Source organism: Apteryx rowi, unplaced genomic scaffold (assembly GCF_003343035.1).
Source record: "Apteryx rowi isolate R43461 unplaced genomic scaffold, aptRow1 scaffold_386, whole genome shotgun sequence".
In the NCBI taxonomy this organism is placed as follows: domain Eukaryota; kingdom Metazoa; phylum Chordata; class Aves; order Apterygiformes; family Apterygidae; genus Apteryx; species Apteryx rowi.
In genome coordinates, this window is record NW_020450374.1 from 704,948 (window position 1) to 719,640 (window position 14,693).

General features: G+C 41.4%; 1 long non-coding RNA gene across 2 annotated transcripts; it reads right to left on the minus strand.

Moving 5' to 3' along the window:
- Positions 1-1,272: 1,272 nt before the first annotated feature.
- On the minus strand, positions 1,273-14,693 carry LOC112970204. 2 transcript variants are annotated; one of them, XR_003254920.1, is made up of 3 exons: positions 14,677-14,693; positions 2,119-2,202; positions 1,273-1,650 (listed from the first exon to the last, which is right to left on the minus strand). It is a non-coding gene; the product is annotated as an uncharacterized LOC112970204 (long non-coding RNA). The 2 variants fall into 2 exon arrangements; XR_003254919.1 differs by lacking the exon at positions 14,677-14,693 and adding an exon at positions 13,999-14,669.

The following is a 14,693-nucleotide window of genomic DNA, read 5'->3' on the forward strand; positions in this document are numbered from 1 at the left end:
AGATGTCAAGTATTATTCTCTGCTTTCAGGTCGCTGACTGAAGTTGATACTTCACACACAACCGTTACCTGGCACTTGGACACTGGCAGTTGCCTTGAGCTTTTTGGAAGAGAAGGTGTGTTTGCATATGACCATCTCTGTTCAAGGAATAGCATCTCTGTGTAAATGAGAAAGGCATGGCAAAAATATCCAGAGTTTATATCAGTGATTTCTCTGYCAGAAGTAAGCTAAATTGCAAAACCCTGAAAGCTACTGGCATCGGATGGACAAGAACAAATATATTTTTGTGACCTCATGTTAAGATGGGAAATGTTGCACAACAAAGTTGAGTTAATAAATACCATGTTTACTCAGGAGCTTGGACCCTCCTGTTCTTTTAGCTAGTTCTTATGCATGCTTTATGGCATCCTGCTTTTGAGTGTTCAGCCACCATATTCCAATGTGTAACTTCATGAGAATAACAAGGGATTTGCCCCCTCTCTTTCCCAGGACTGCTGGATCCTGACTGCCTCCAGAATCAGTGAACACAGGGGGCCACCACATGTCCCTCCTCATGGCCCAGCTGCATGGCTTGGAAGAGCTGTGTTGATCATACGTGCAAGAGCTGGATTGGTGCTTGCAACCCCAATCTTGTAGTGTATGGCACACTGCTTAGCTGGTGTTATAGCCAAATTGAGGCTCCTGTTGCTGTCCTTCACTTTCATGATATAAAATAAACCTTGTGACTCAAGGAAAGAGCAGGCTTGCAGGAAAAACCCACGGGTGAACCTGCTCTGAACAGATGACAGTGCATGTTTGTTCCTTTCTCATGATTCACTGCGGAGGTCTGGAAACAGTGGACAGTTAAAAGGATGCCATATTCTCAAACTGTTGAGAAATGAATAATGCATTGGGAAGAAAACATAAGCATTATTTCTCTTCTAATCAGTATCATGAAGCATTTTACAAATTAACCACTTTCCCCAGACACTTACTGTATTAAGTAGCTCAAGGCTGAGCCCCCATCAGGGTGGACTGTGCCATCTGCATTTAGAAAATTGCCTATACATTTATTAAAGTGAAATTCACCCATTAATTAATTCTGTCAGCATTCTCCCTGGAAACTCTCATTAGCACATTGAGCTAATTACTGCAACTAGCAGCACTAGGGTGTGTGTGTATGTGTAGAGTGGGGAGGAGGAACCGTTATTTTAACATAATAATAGAAAGGATAMCTCATTCTTACATTTACAATAAAATCAAATGGACAAAATCAGAATAACTTTGGAACAGGATAAGCTTGTCATTTTATTTTGCTTTCATATTGGAATCTTTGTTTGCTGCAGGAAGTAAAACATGCTCAAAATATGACAGACATTTTTGAAGCTTATAAGCTAGAAGGAATGCAATATTCTTCTAGTTATTTATTCCTATATAGTACTGTGCTATTAAGTGTATTTTGAATTAGGAAAAGGAAAATGCATATGTGTAACAATAATTCCCAGTTCCTTTTCTACAGCTTCTCCTTGCTCAGGATGTTTTCTTAGTTGCTTGTATGACAGTAGCAGCTAGAGGTCCCAACTGGACAGGGGGGCCAGGACACACAACCAAGTTATCTTGACGCATCAGGTTTCTTCAGATCGCATGAGCCAAGGTGAATGTGGCAAGATTCTGGTGTACGAAAAATGATAAACTGTGTTAACATGAACTGTTTTCATTGTGGTCTATGTTAAAACATTTCCCTCCTGCATCCCACAGGTTAGGAGCAGGTGAGCAGTCTCTGACAATGGCTCAGTTGATGGGCAGTCCTTTTTCATGCCACCATAACCTTATCCCCATGATGATTGTCACTGTATGAACACCAAGTGAAAAGCAGAGATAATTCCTCAAGGAGCCTGCTGACCAACCTGACAAAATAGCAGGTTGGAGGGCAAATGGAAGCACAGAGAAATGAAGAGACTTTTAGAGATCTTAGGGCAGAAGGAAGCAAATACTAAGTTCAGGAAGCCTAACCACTCCTCAGGTCACCTTGCCTGCAGACACAGTGGCCTTCACTGAGCATCTTACAAAATTTTCCCCAAACTGCAGAGATGTAGAGAAGAATTTATTATTTTAATGCTCTCCTCCTTCATCACATACTTGTAGCTCACAGGAAGATATATCCATTACTGCCAATACTTACCACATAAGCTGCTGCACCTTCCCACATGGGCAGTCCTCCACCTGCAAAATGGGAGCAGTCAGGGAGGTGAATGGGAATAGTCAGATCACAAACAGCAAAATACACATGGTAGACATGCACATTAACCAACTGACAGTGCCAGGACATGAACGGTGTGAATACCACAGCGACACCCATACATGCGGGCTTTCCCGAATCACCTAGTAAAGACGGTGGGATTTGAGAGTGTGCGGTAGAAGTGAATATTGGGAATGTCTTAAAGATTCAGAGGTCACCATTGATACGTGTTAATCTTTCTAATAGCGTTAAAACTAGGCACAGCTCCRGAAGCCTTCATCCTCAAGGGAAAGGAATCAACTTCTGGTCACCGTACTGGTACCTGTATTATGTGGCCATCAAAATCGAAGGTCATCTCTTCTCTAGATACTACAGAGCGCACGATAGATTTTGTAAGCAAGAGGCTATACGTGAGGTCATTGTGAAAAAACATTCCTCCCCAGTTAAACATGATTCGCTCTTACTAATTTTAGTGTGGTACAATTCCTGTAAATATAATTATCTAAAGTTCTAAAAGCAAAGATATGCACAGGTACTTAGCAATGAGCACATCAGCAATTCCAATTCTTAAGTGTCCTACTGCATACMTAACTTTTCTCAAGCCTTTTATCCCTTCAGCAACAGTAGGACTATTCTCATGTGTAAAGCAGCTCTTGCACGCACGTGTCTTCAGAATCAGACCCTAAGAAATGCTTTGTAAACCCAAGGATATTCTGTTTTTAATAAAGAGTACTAAAAAGTGTTTCTTCTTCAAAAAGACAAAAAATACTTTTAATGAAATTAGGACCCTGACCACAAATGGAGAACTGGATTATTTCAGCTTCCTAAGGTTCATATTCAACCTTTTTACCATATTCTTCCTTGCCTTTTAATACTGATAGATTTTAGCTGTATTCCTCTAACAATAAATGTATTCTCCTGTGGCTAAAATAGTTGTACAGTGATGCTAATGTAGTCCCTTTAGTTGATTAGTATCAAGTTGTGGAGATAGAGAGTTCAGCTTGTGATTGTATTATAATTTCTATTAATTTCTTCCCCCAATCCCTACGTAAAGATACTCTAGCAGAGAAGTAACATGAAATAAACACAGGATGTAAAATAGTTCTGGTGTTAAAGAATGAAAAAAAGGAAAATTGAAAAGAGAACTTAATCTGTGTCATTCATGCCAGATGGTTGCTTATTTAAATAATCAAGTTAAACAAGATGCATTTAGGACTATCTTGTTTAATTTGATTATTTAAATGAATAAACTGTCTGTGAGGCAGGGTTTCTGCAGATATAATCAAGTCATGTACCACTCTGGTGCATATTTGTTGACTTTGATATGGTTATATCAAGACTGAATTAGCTCATCATTTCTTTATGTGGCTAAACTGTTTTGCCTACATGAGGCATGTTTTGGATCAGATAAGAATTACCCTGATGCACCAACTGATATTATGTTAATGAGTAGCAGAGAAATGCTCTGGCAGATTTGCATATAATGAACGCAGACCGTAACCTTCTGCTGAAGTGCGCATCCCTCTGTGCCTGCCCCAGATAATAGCCCTTTCCATATTGACAGCAAGCCGAGGAGGGAGGAAAAGCAGATTCTGTAATTTCTCTTTCATGCATTCAACAAAACTACCTTTGTAACTGCAGAGGTATCAAGTAGTTACTAATACGGGAGTGATTATGCACATGGCATTATGCAATTTTAGTGACTGAACTCATGCCTGCACTGAGACTCTGTGCTTGCCCAGCATAAAGTAGATGCTTCCAGCCCATATAGACTTCAACTAAGATAAATGCTGAAATAATAAATAGTGTTGTTCAGTCCTTTCTCCTGGCAAACTTTGGGAGTATTTATTATGCAGAGCTAGTCCCCAAATTTTCCACTGAAATGGTTTTCATGAAAACCTCAATTTTCAGCTGAACAACTTTTCATTTCTTCTTTTTGTGGCATATTCTGACCCTTTTGTCTGAATACGGTATGTTCCAAACAAAGCACATTTCAATTTGGATGTGCCATTCTGAATATTCAGAAGAATTCAAATTTGGAGTCCTTTTCTGGGCTCAGCTTAACTGTTGAGACACATTTACTAAAATAAGTAATTGATGCACCTTTGGGAAACATAGTCTGCCTAGAAAGCCCAGACTGGAGAGGGTAATGAGGCTATGAAGCACCTCAGAGCATTTCCAAATGAAAGCATTTGGGTTATAATTTGACAAAATCTAAAAAAAAAAAAAAAAAAGAGGAAAATATCAGTAGATTTTTTTCCCCTAAATGTTCATTGTGCAAAAATATCTCAGTGCCAAACAAAATTCAGTAATTGTATTTCATGGAAATTTTCCAAATTTGGAAACTTTGCATGTTTTTCTGCCTTTCTTGCAGTCTGTTTATTAGTGGTTGGGAAGAACTGCATGGGAATGTGGAAAACTAGGTTTACATATCTAGCCTGGAGTGATGTGAGATGAAAAATTTTGACATGAATTTGATGTAGTGAAAACTTGAACCTGCCTTTCCCTCCTCTTGAGCCAGGATCCCAGAGTAAAGTCTTTGGCTTTGATGAAATGCTACATTTTTTCCAAAATTTCATTTTAATGAAAAYATTCCAAAGGGTCCATTAAAAATACTTTTGAAAGTAACAAAAGCAAACAGCGGGACAGTCCCTACATATTTACTCAGACGTTTGTTATAGTTACTCGGTATACATCCCTCTGCATGAGTCATGACTGTTTTTTACAAATAATTAGAAGAAATCATTTACCTTTTAGAGCATTATTTAATTATATTTCAGGCTTATGAAGTACAGTTGTTTTTCATTACTCATGTATGTAACTGTAAGACCAAAGCAAATGTTTCTGTTTTAACATGGCATTCCCCTTCAAAGTTTTCAAAAGCAGTGTGAGATCATGGAAAAAGAACCACTAAATAAGGCACCGACTGGCCTGGTTTCTAGGCCTACTTTTAACTTTTTCCCTTTTTTAGTCATTTAAGGAAAGATACTGCAATTTTTCCACTTCTTTTTTACCCAGCCATGAAACAGCTAATACTAACTCTTATCTTTTTCAGTGGCATGTTGTTCAGAGACATATTGGTTCAGAGAAAAAAGTATTAGATTTGGATGTTAAAAAGATTTAATTCCAGATCTGTTGCTCTAGTTCCTCTAGTTCCTCTAGGTATAAGGAGGGATAATGCCAATTCCCTCACTTGTCAGAATCAGTCACCAATTTTACACTACTTTGTGAACATGGAAAAATACTATAAAGGTGCAGATACCTAAATTAAGATTTTTGAGACATTTTAAGATCTTGTTATGATAAATAATACTTTTAGAGGTGCTTACTAGTACATTTTACAGAAGGCTTTTCCTTTGACAAACTTTAATAGAATGAATGCATCTGAACCTTTCCGGTATGAATAAATTCCCGCTAGCATCTTTCTAATACTACCTATGTTTGTGAGTTACTTGATCTTAGTTGCATATGGGAATGATTCAGTTCATTTCTGAGCAGAATCCCATGTGTTAATGCAGAGCTGGTTTCTGAACTTCTTATATCTAAACAATTACCTCTCTCTGCTCTTTACAGAAAAAAAATATTACTCATTTCTTGTGGCTCCAACATCCATGCTTAATTTATGTAACTAACTTAAGGTTTGATACCATGTAAGTATCAGTGGTATATGAATCCAACCAAATAATAAAATGCTTAGAATTTAAAGGCTCCTCAGTACAATTAAAGTGCTTTAAAATTATTAACAAATAAATTCTCAAACTCCTACTCAAATACAAAATAACTAATTTTATATGGACTGAGCTTGTAGGAATGTAATTGCTTCTGAAAAAATATACACTTAAGGGCCCCCAACAGAATTGCAAAGGGCAGAACCTGATAATCACTTAGAGTCCTGGTGATTTCTGCAATGATCCACAAATAAATAAGGGGGGTTTTATCCCTCAAAGTTGAGAACACAATCCAAAATTCTGGATATTTCATTGGAGCAGATGATCCCCTGAGGTTCCTTCYGACCTGAATTATTCTATGATTTTACAATTCTATCACAAAGCAGTAAATTCTTTTAGATTGCCCTTCCTCCTGGAGCCAAAAACTTTGTTCAAGAAAAAAAAAAAGAAATTATGCTCATAGAATTGGTTTCTTCTAACCTTATAGCATGTGGAGGGAGGACAGAAGGGAAGGGGGAGAGAGACTATTGCAATTAAACTACAAGAAGTTGATAGCAAACTGTGGGGTTTGGAAGAAGCCCCCAGTGTACAAAATCCAGGAACAGATGACTTCCATGGGATACTGAAAGTTGACCTAGCTGGGAACAGTTTGTTGTAGATGCTGTCTGAGAGACAACTTTCTAAAAGACAAGACAAAACTGTAGGACTGTAGGAATTGGTGAAATGCAAAATTCTTGAAGATGAGTTCTCCATACACATGTCCCAGGAGAATCCAGCCTGAATTCTGGGTGGAACAGCAGGAGCTGCAAGGGTGGGTATAGGTTGGTATGATGCTTCAGTCTTTAAGGATGGAGATTTTTTTTCTAGGGTATAGTACATTTTTTTAGATTTTAGATTTTGGTCTTTTAGATCTACAGAGGAGGATGATCTTAGAGAATATATACAGTTTTGCTGAGATCACAGAGCAGAGCCAGTAATTCTGACAATGGGCCCCATCCTTGTGGGGATAAGATACAACAGGTTTCAGGAGTGCTGTGTAATTAATACCAGAAGAGGCTCTGTCCTAATCTCAGGCATACGAACTGCACCTACACAAAAGAGCAAAGCTAAGAAAAAAAAATCAAAATAAATGAGGTATATAGTGGCATGTTGTTTTATAATTCAGTTTGACAAAAATCTTGCATAGTGAAGTACTGAAGCTACCACTGAGATTTCAGAAAGAAAAAACATGTTACTAATAACTCAGAAACCACAATACACTATAAATCATTATTTTCTGACAACCCAGATACCATAATTGATGCTTTTTCATGTTCTAGATACCACACAAAAAGCGAGCAATTGAGCAGTAGGCAGGAATGCTCAGTCTTTTGAAAGATTTTTATTTTATTAAGGCTGTCAGCAAAAGCCCTGAGATAACAGGGGGGTCCTGGTGCAGCTCAGCAGTTTTCTTTATTGTTCATTTAGATTATAGCGGCACCTAACCTGAGAGCACAGCTCCATTGTGCTAGGCATAGTCCAGACATATAATTAGGGAAAGACCCTACAACAAAGAGATTCAGTCTAAATGGACAAAAAGATGAGAGGAAAGCACAGAGATGAAATAACTTATTCAAGACCATAGGGTAAGTAAGTGACAGAATTGCAATCAAAACTCACATCTCCTGACTTCAAAGCCAAGAATCATTCAGCCAACAGAAACACAAAGTGTAGGTGAAATTTAGGCCACATGAACCAGGGCTCTTYGGCTTGTTCTAAGCCTTCTGCCCTGATACTCCAGCATTAAAAAAAAAAGCCATGAGCAGTGTCTGCTGGTGAACAGATAACCTTGCTGCGGCACACGCGTCTGCAGCCGTCACCCACGCAACTTACTTAGCAATTCTCCTCCCCAAGCTTGCACTCAGCCTCAGCTGTTTGATGCCTGCTGCCTTTGTGAAGCTTTTGAAATGAATGCTTTAAAGCCTCTAAAAGCAGCTCAGAAGGAAAAAAAAAATGGCAGTTTTACATTTTTAAAAAGATGTTCTTATTCTACTCACAGCTGAGTTTTGGCTGCAGCTTGTGAGCAGAATAGTAAGTGGGACTTTTTGTTGAGTTTTCCCAGGCCAGTTTGTCCGCGTTGTTGAAAGCTATACTTTTTCCTGATCATTTTTGGCTGCAGGTAGGTCACTAGGAAGTCACCTCCTTGGTGGAGGCCAGCCCTGTGCATGCGTGCACCAAAAAGAGACGACACACAGGACTGGGCCCTTTTGGCTGGTCTGTGCCCTTTTCCCCAGCTCTGGGGACAGAGAAAGTCCAACCTTTCCCCAGGTCCCTACTGCCCTTCTTCTGTCCTTCTCCCATCCTTCACTAGCCAGGTGTCTATATCTGTGTCTATACAATGTGCCTCGCAGCTCCAGCCCTGGCATCAAGCACGTTCAGCTGGTGTCAGGCCAGTACAAATACACATATCTGTGAGCTGAACTGGGTTTCTCCCAGTTTTCTATCTGTACCTCAGAGAAAAATTTAGCCTACACTAACAAGACCGTGCACACTAACTGGTTTCAAAGAGATTTATCCCGGAAGTGTCAAACTGATTATGTACTTCTCAAAGGCGTAACCTAGTCTCCAGAGAGCAAAAGCAGCTTTCACATATACAGCTGTGAACCCAGGGCAAATCTCAATTAATAAAAAAGCAAGTTAATTTGAAGTTTCAGGCCTTGGTCACACAGATCACAATGACAGCGCAAATCGGATGAAATTTCTGCTTTAAACAAAGTTTGTCCTATGAGCAGTGAAGTAAATGGCACTTGGTTCGTCAAGGTTTGCGTTGTCTCTTAGTTCCCCCGTAATCATCCCCGCTGTCCTTTGCGTCTCTTACAACAGACCACATAGTATCAAAGTCCACTCCACCATGTCCCCTCTGTCTCTCGTGTCCTCAAAATGTCCTAGCTCCAACAGTTCCTTTTCCCATCTAAATCCTTCCCTTCACTGCAGTGCTCCTTCATCCTTCACCATCCCCTATACACTCCTTTGGCCAGCTGGCTTGGCAAAAGACAGCACGTGCTGTAACTAGTCTGATAATACGTACGTGGTAACTGGGCAGCCCATACATGTACACCGTCTGGTCAACTGGCTGAACTCTTTTGCCTGAAGGAATCATTAATTTGAGGGTGTCTCCTCTATTTAATCTCTGATTTTCATAAAACTTGTAGAAATACATAAATACGTATGGTTAATATAAATATACAGTATCTCTGAGGGCACTACCTCTCTGCCAAACTGGGCTGAAGTGTCGACGGGAATGAAACTGTACTGAGAGAACGTGCAGAAAGACTGATGGATATGCAGACAGAATGATCGCATGAGCTTTTTTTCTTTAGGAAAACATGAGGAGAAAAAAAAACCAACTATTAAAATGTGTGTTTGTCCTGATGAATTTCTATCAGATTTAATTAAATTCTATTTTCAGACTTCAGTTCTTTATTTTGCATTAGAATAAGACACAAAATTGCTGTAGTCTTACGGATTAATTTTGAAGAAAAGATTAGCAGAAGATAAACTATTCTGTACGGACATACAAAAAATCCTACTGAACATTTTTAATTGAATAGTTTTCAAAAAGATTTAAACTGTTTTCTAATCTTTGCAGTTCAAGAAGCTGAATAAGAACTTCTTGGTGGAGCTGTCCATGGAGAGCATTTTGTAGTTTGTGCTGCTTTACTAAACTGGAGGAAAAAAGTCGAAGAACTAGTATCATTATCATGTGCTATACACTAAAAAATGTTGAAGGGAGATGATCAGGACTGTTGTTAAGGGTATTTGGCTCCAATCATCTTTAGTGATGGACAAAAAAGAAAACAAGATTACCTTGGGAAAAAATACATGCAAAGCAGTCTGATTGTAATACTTCTGACAAAACACTTCTCCTGGCAAGTTACTTTGGGGAAAGGGGGGGAAAAAAAAAAGCAGCTCCTCTGTCCCTAACGTGTATTTTTTTTAACATTTACAAATTATTTTTGACTTAGCCAAGCAGGGAGCCTACTTTCAACCCTCAGTCTGAAAATCATGGAGGCTTTATAAAGTCTTCCACCTGCATCTCTTTTTTGCATCGCAGTTCTTTATCCTCTAAAGGATGAAAACCCTGGCATATAAAAACTTTGTTAAGCTGTCACTATCAATAGAGTAAGAAAAAATAATGGTTGACAAAGAAGAAACAAATTGCATCTTCGAATAAGTTTCCTTCATGCTCTTGTTAAAAGCTATAACCTCTGATGTTAACTAAATTTAACCCATTCTGACCCTTACGGTGGCCCTTAACCTCTTCTTTATTCTGCTTCCTGTGGTTGCTGAAGAAAACTGGCCGGGCCATTGGGAAAGCCTTCTCTGAGGCACACAAAGGCTCGGCCGGGCTGCGAGGCTGCCGGGAGGGACAGAATAGATGCGGAGGTCAGCACCTGTGCTGGGAAGCAGGTGACAGGGAGCTGCCGGGACCATTCGAGGGTGAGTTGTAATAGTTTCTACCCTTTAAATATCTCACTGTAGTTTTGGGTATTCAAGGCAGCGAAGTTCACGTTTTCTTTGTGAATGCAGACTTTAAACAAATTAATCTATTGCTGTTCAACTGACTGTAAAATTAGTAGATTTACTGTTGCAAAAAAAAAAAAAAAAAAGAGAGAGAGAGAGGGCTTTCACTTCCACTTTAATAAGGTCATGGATGTGTCCTAGGCTGCCAACAAAAGCAGCTTTTAAAATCTTTGCAGCTGAACCCAGCAACTTGCAAAGGCTGCAGAACAATGTCTTAGATGTACAGTGGAAACTCCTCTCCCTACAGTCAAGATGTAAAACTAGACATTTAAAACTGGGAAGTTTTAACTTTAATTGTATCTCACCACAGGGACCCACAGACTCGCTTTATGATTAACATTTTAATATATTCAGTCAGCCTTGCTTTTCAGGGAGCAAAATCAGTTCTTTGCCAGGATTCAGTAAATCAGTCTAAGCGATTTAATGGCAGAGCATGCATCTTCAAAAGATTTGTTTTAATTCATATAACAGAGGCCAATTTCAGAAACCAAACAAAGGTTGAGCCATTTCAACTGGATTCTTGCATTCTGTGCAGGGGCTCAGTTAACAGTGATCATTTTCCACCCCACAGAGTTGCTGGTTTTGCTCTAATTTTTTGCTGTCGCTTGTTAAAATAAAAATAGAGAAATGTGTGCATTAAGCAATTTTCAAAAGGAGTAAATGAGTTACTGCAGAATGCAAGAACCTGTACCCACTAAGTACCCCAAATTTCTGTATTTTTAAATCTCTGTTTGCTCTGAAGCGTTAAGCGACATACAGCAATGCTCAGCTCAGCACAAGGGAGTTTTTCATCTCGGTAATCTGAGAAAATCTTTTATAAACACCAACAGGGAAATGAATACTAAGGAGCGCGCAGGGGCAGCCACAGCCCCTCTCTGAATCAGGGGCCTGCACAACCACACGGTTATGGGTACAGCACGGCAGGAAGGTGGAGGCAAGCCATGCCAGTTGGTGCTAAAGAGCAAGGGCAACAGTGGAAGAGCCTCTCTCCAAGGCTTCCCCAAAGCTTCCCTGCCCAAATGCCCTCCAAAGGAAGGAACTATACGGTCTTACAGGTGAGGAAAACAGAGGTGCACAATCTAAGTGGGCCCTCCAGATGCACAGTACCTTTGCAAGCACAGCTGTGCAGGAGACTAAACATGGATTTAGGAGAATGACTCTGGAAAAATTGCTGTCCCACCCTCCAGCTTTGGCCCATGACCAAGACTTCCTGGTGTTGCATAAAACCAACAACGTCAATAGCAAATTCCTGATGATCTTGTTTGGCACTTGAAATTTCTGGACTAGGTATTAAGAACTAGAGCTCCAGTTTCGAAAGGAGCAGGATGTTCGCCATGGGACAAAGGGAGACCCTCCTCCACCCAGAGCCAGCAGGCACAAGCTCCTTGCAGACAGCTCTTCAACAGCTCGATTCTTCCTCCCATAAAACGAATGATGGAGTTTCAACGGAAGCAGATACCAGAGCCTTGGGGCCCCAGGCAAGCCCTTTATCATCCAGCGAGGGGCATTCCCACCTCTGCTGGACACTACAAACAGCTGACTGTCCACTGAAGGGATCAGCGTCAGCAGGAGATCCACCCTGAAACCCCCCTCACCCAGCACAGAGCACTGGAACCAGTTTCCAGCGTCCCCAGGGGACAACCAAACCCTCGGTCCCTGGAGATGGGATGCGAATGTGGGGGAAGACTTGCTCACAGAGGAGATCTCTTTCTACCCCCCTTTTTCCTTCTTGTATAGCCTCACTTTAAATTCTTTGTGAAACAAATTATCTACCATTTGGCGTAGGGCCTGGCAGAATAGGCCTTGAGATGGCATAAAAAAATAATAATGCGAAAACAGTGACTTTGCTAACCAGCTTGTGAAGCTATGTCAAATGAAAAAGATGACAGATATAGATTCAGGAAGAAAAGAACAAACAAATGACTGAGAATCTTGTCAGGGTGGATTGGACTGGCAGAGGATGATATGCATGAGACAAAATAGAAGGGATAAAGTTATCATTAAATACATTTATTACAGTAGTGTCTTTTAAGTAATTAAGATTGGACTCCCACTGTGAGAGGCACGCATAAAAACACAACCCCTAGGCAATCACCGTGTAAACGGGCAAGAGACAAAGGATAAGGAAAAAGAGTGCAATGAATTCCCAGAAAGATCAAGTTAATTGAGAACAAACAGCATGAGAAGGCTGCACTATTTCTTGGCACACTAAATTTAATGAGAAAGGCACCAAGTAAAACAAGCATAAAGTTTAAACTTAACAGAATTAAATAAAATGCAGAGAGAAGGAATACAAGGTCTATGCATTGAAATACCCTGCTTTCACGCAGGTAGTTTTTAATCACAGCAAAGAGGATTATTAGCTTTATTGCTCCCACTAACACCACTAAAAATTTTCTGTCTTACAGGTAAGGTTCTCAGAGAGGCAATAGTAACCAACTACAACCTATGCCTTTGAAAAGCTGTCCTCTAATATATACTACAGATTCTTAAGTTGAAAACAAAATCTTTCCAGGATTCAGCTCTGCCAAAACTTTTCTTCATGGTTATTCAAATTCCACACTTGATTTCCAGACCAGGAAAAAAGCAGTAACAGATATTTTTGTCTCTCCTTTTTCTTGCTATGGAATATTTCACTCTTCACAACCAGATTCTGGCAGAATTTCAGTAATTTATGTATTAAGAGCATCAAACTGAGATCTTGTTATGTTAGCCACTCCACTGACATAATAGATGGCAATCCCTGTTCCCAAAGAGCTTAAAACTGTAAAAGCATAAAGCCTGAGTGAACTGAACAAAAGGGCAGGATGGAAAAGAACAGGCTCCATTTGCATAGAATAGGTGAGCCTACAATTCTCAGCCAGGCTGTAAGCACAATTCACCACGTACTTTGCTAATTCTATTAATGGCAGTTTTCCATATTGATTACAGCAGACAAGGAGAGAATAAGGTGATATGAATGAATTTCAGATCACAAATTGGTTTAGTAAAGTGTTCTGGTTTTGCACAGAACTACCATATTACACTTTCTATGAAGATGAATAACACACAGAAATGACTGGCTTATTTTTTTGTGAGTGTGTACCAAAATGACTACACCAAAATAACCTGCATGTGGAATCAAACCATTCTCAGAAGAGAGTTTTGGGTGGAAAGCATTCAGACTAAAAAGATGAAGGCTCAGACTTGTGTGACATTTCCTTTTCCAGGGCAGGAAGGAGGAGGGGAGGAAGAGGGGTCACTTAGTGGTGGGCCAAAGCAAATAAGCTAAAAGTTCTGTACTTTTTTTTTTTTTTTTTTTTTAGTAGAAAGGACAACAGACCAGGCCTCCCTCCCAGCCGCTTTCTAAGGACTCGTTCTGCACCAGTTCTAAGCACACTTGCAGCCAGAGCACAGCCTCCAGCTCCAGCCTGGCTGCCAGAAGGCATCCCTCGATAAACACAAATAATGCAGGCCCTGGAAAGACTTTCCAACTGACTCATATAATGCCATAAACACACACGCTGCTGACCCCTACAGACACATCCTTACCATGCCACATGCACACACCTTGCACAGAGGCAAACTGTCCCGCTGACACGGCTCACAACCGCAAAACACCCCGCAGGCTCCCCCAGGGCACTAGCGCACACCCCTGGACACACCGCCACACCGGCAGCGCGCAGCCTCACAGCTGGAGACGTGGTGTGACGTACAGCCAGCCAGCCAGGTCAGACAGCCGCTTGGGGTACAGGCTTGCGACACACGTGCACAACACCCGGCACGCCACGCTCGCCCCCCCCACGCACAACACTCCGCAAACCACGCTCACCCCATGCACAACACCCGGCACGCCACGCTCGCCCCCGCACACTGCCCGTCCCGGGGGCCCACAACCGGCACCCAGGGAAATGGGCACCCGAGAAGGAGAACGAAGAGAGGCCCAGCTCCGGGCTGGCGCACCCAGGGAAGCGCCACCACCCCGCACACGCAGGCGCAGGCACACGCACAGAGACGCGCGGCTCACGCGGGCACGAGCACAGCGAGAGCAGCGCGCACAGACACGCGCGCGCCCACAGCGAGGCGGGGAGCTCCTGCCCGCTGCCGCGTCCCTACCCAAAAACACACGCACACGCGCCCGCACGCAGCGCGCGCACGGCGCAGCCGTGTGAACAGGCGCACGCGCAGCCGCGCACGCGCGGAGGAAAGGACTTCCGCGCGGGGACGCGCAGATACACACACACGCACCCGCAGGAGGAGGAGGA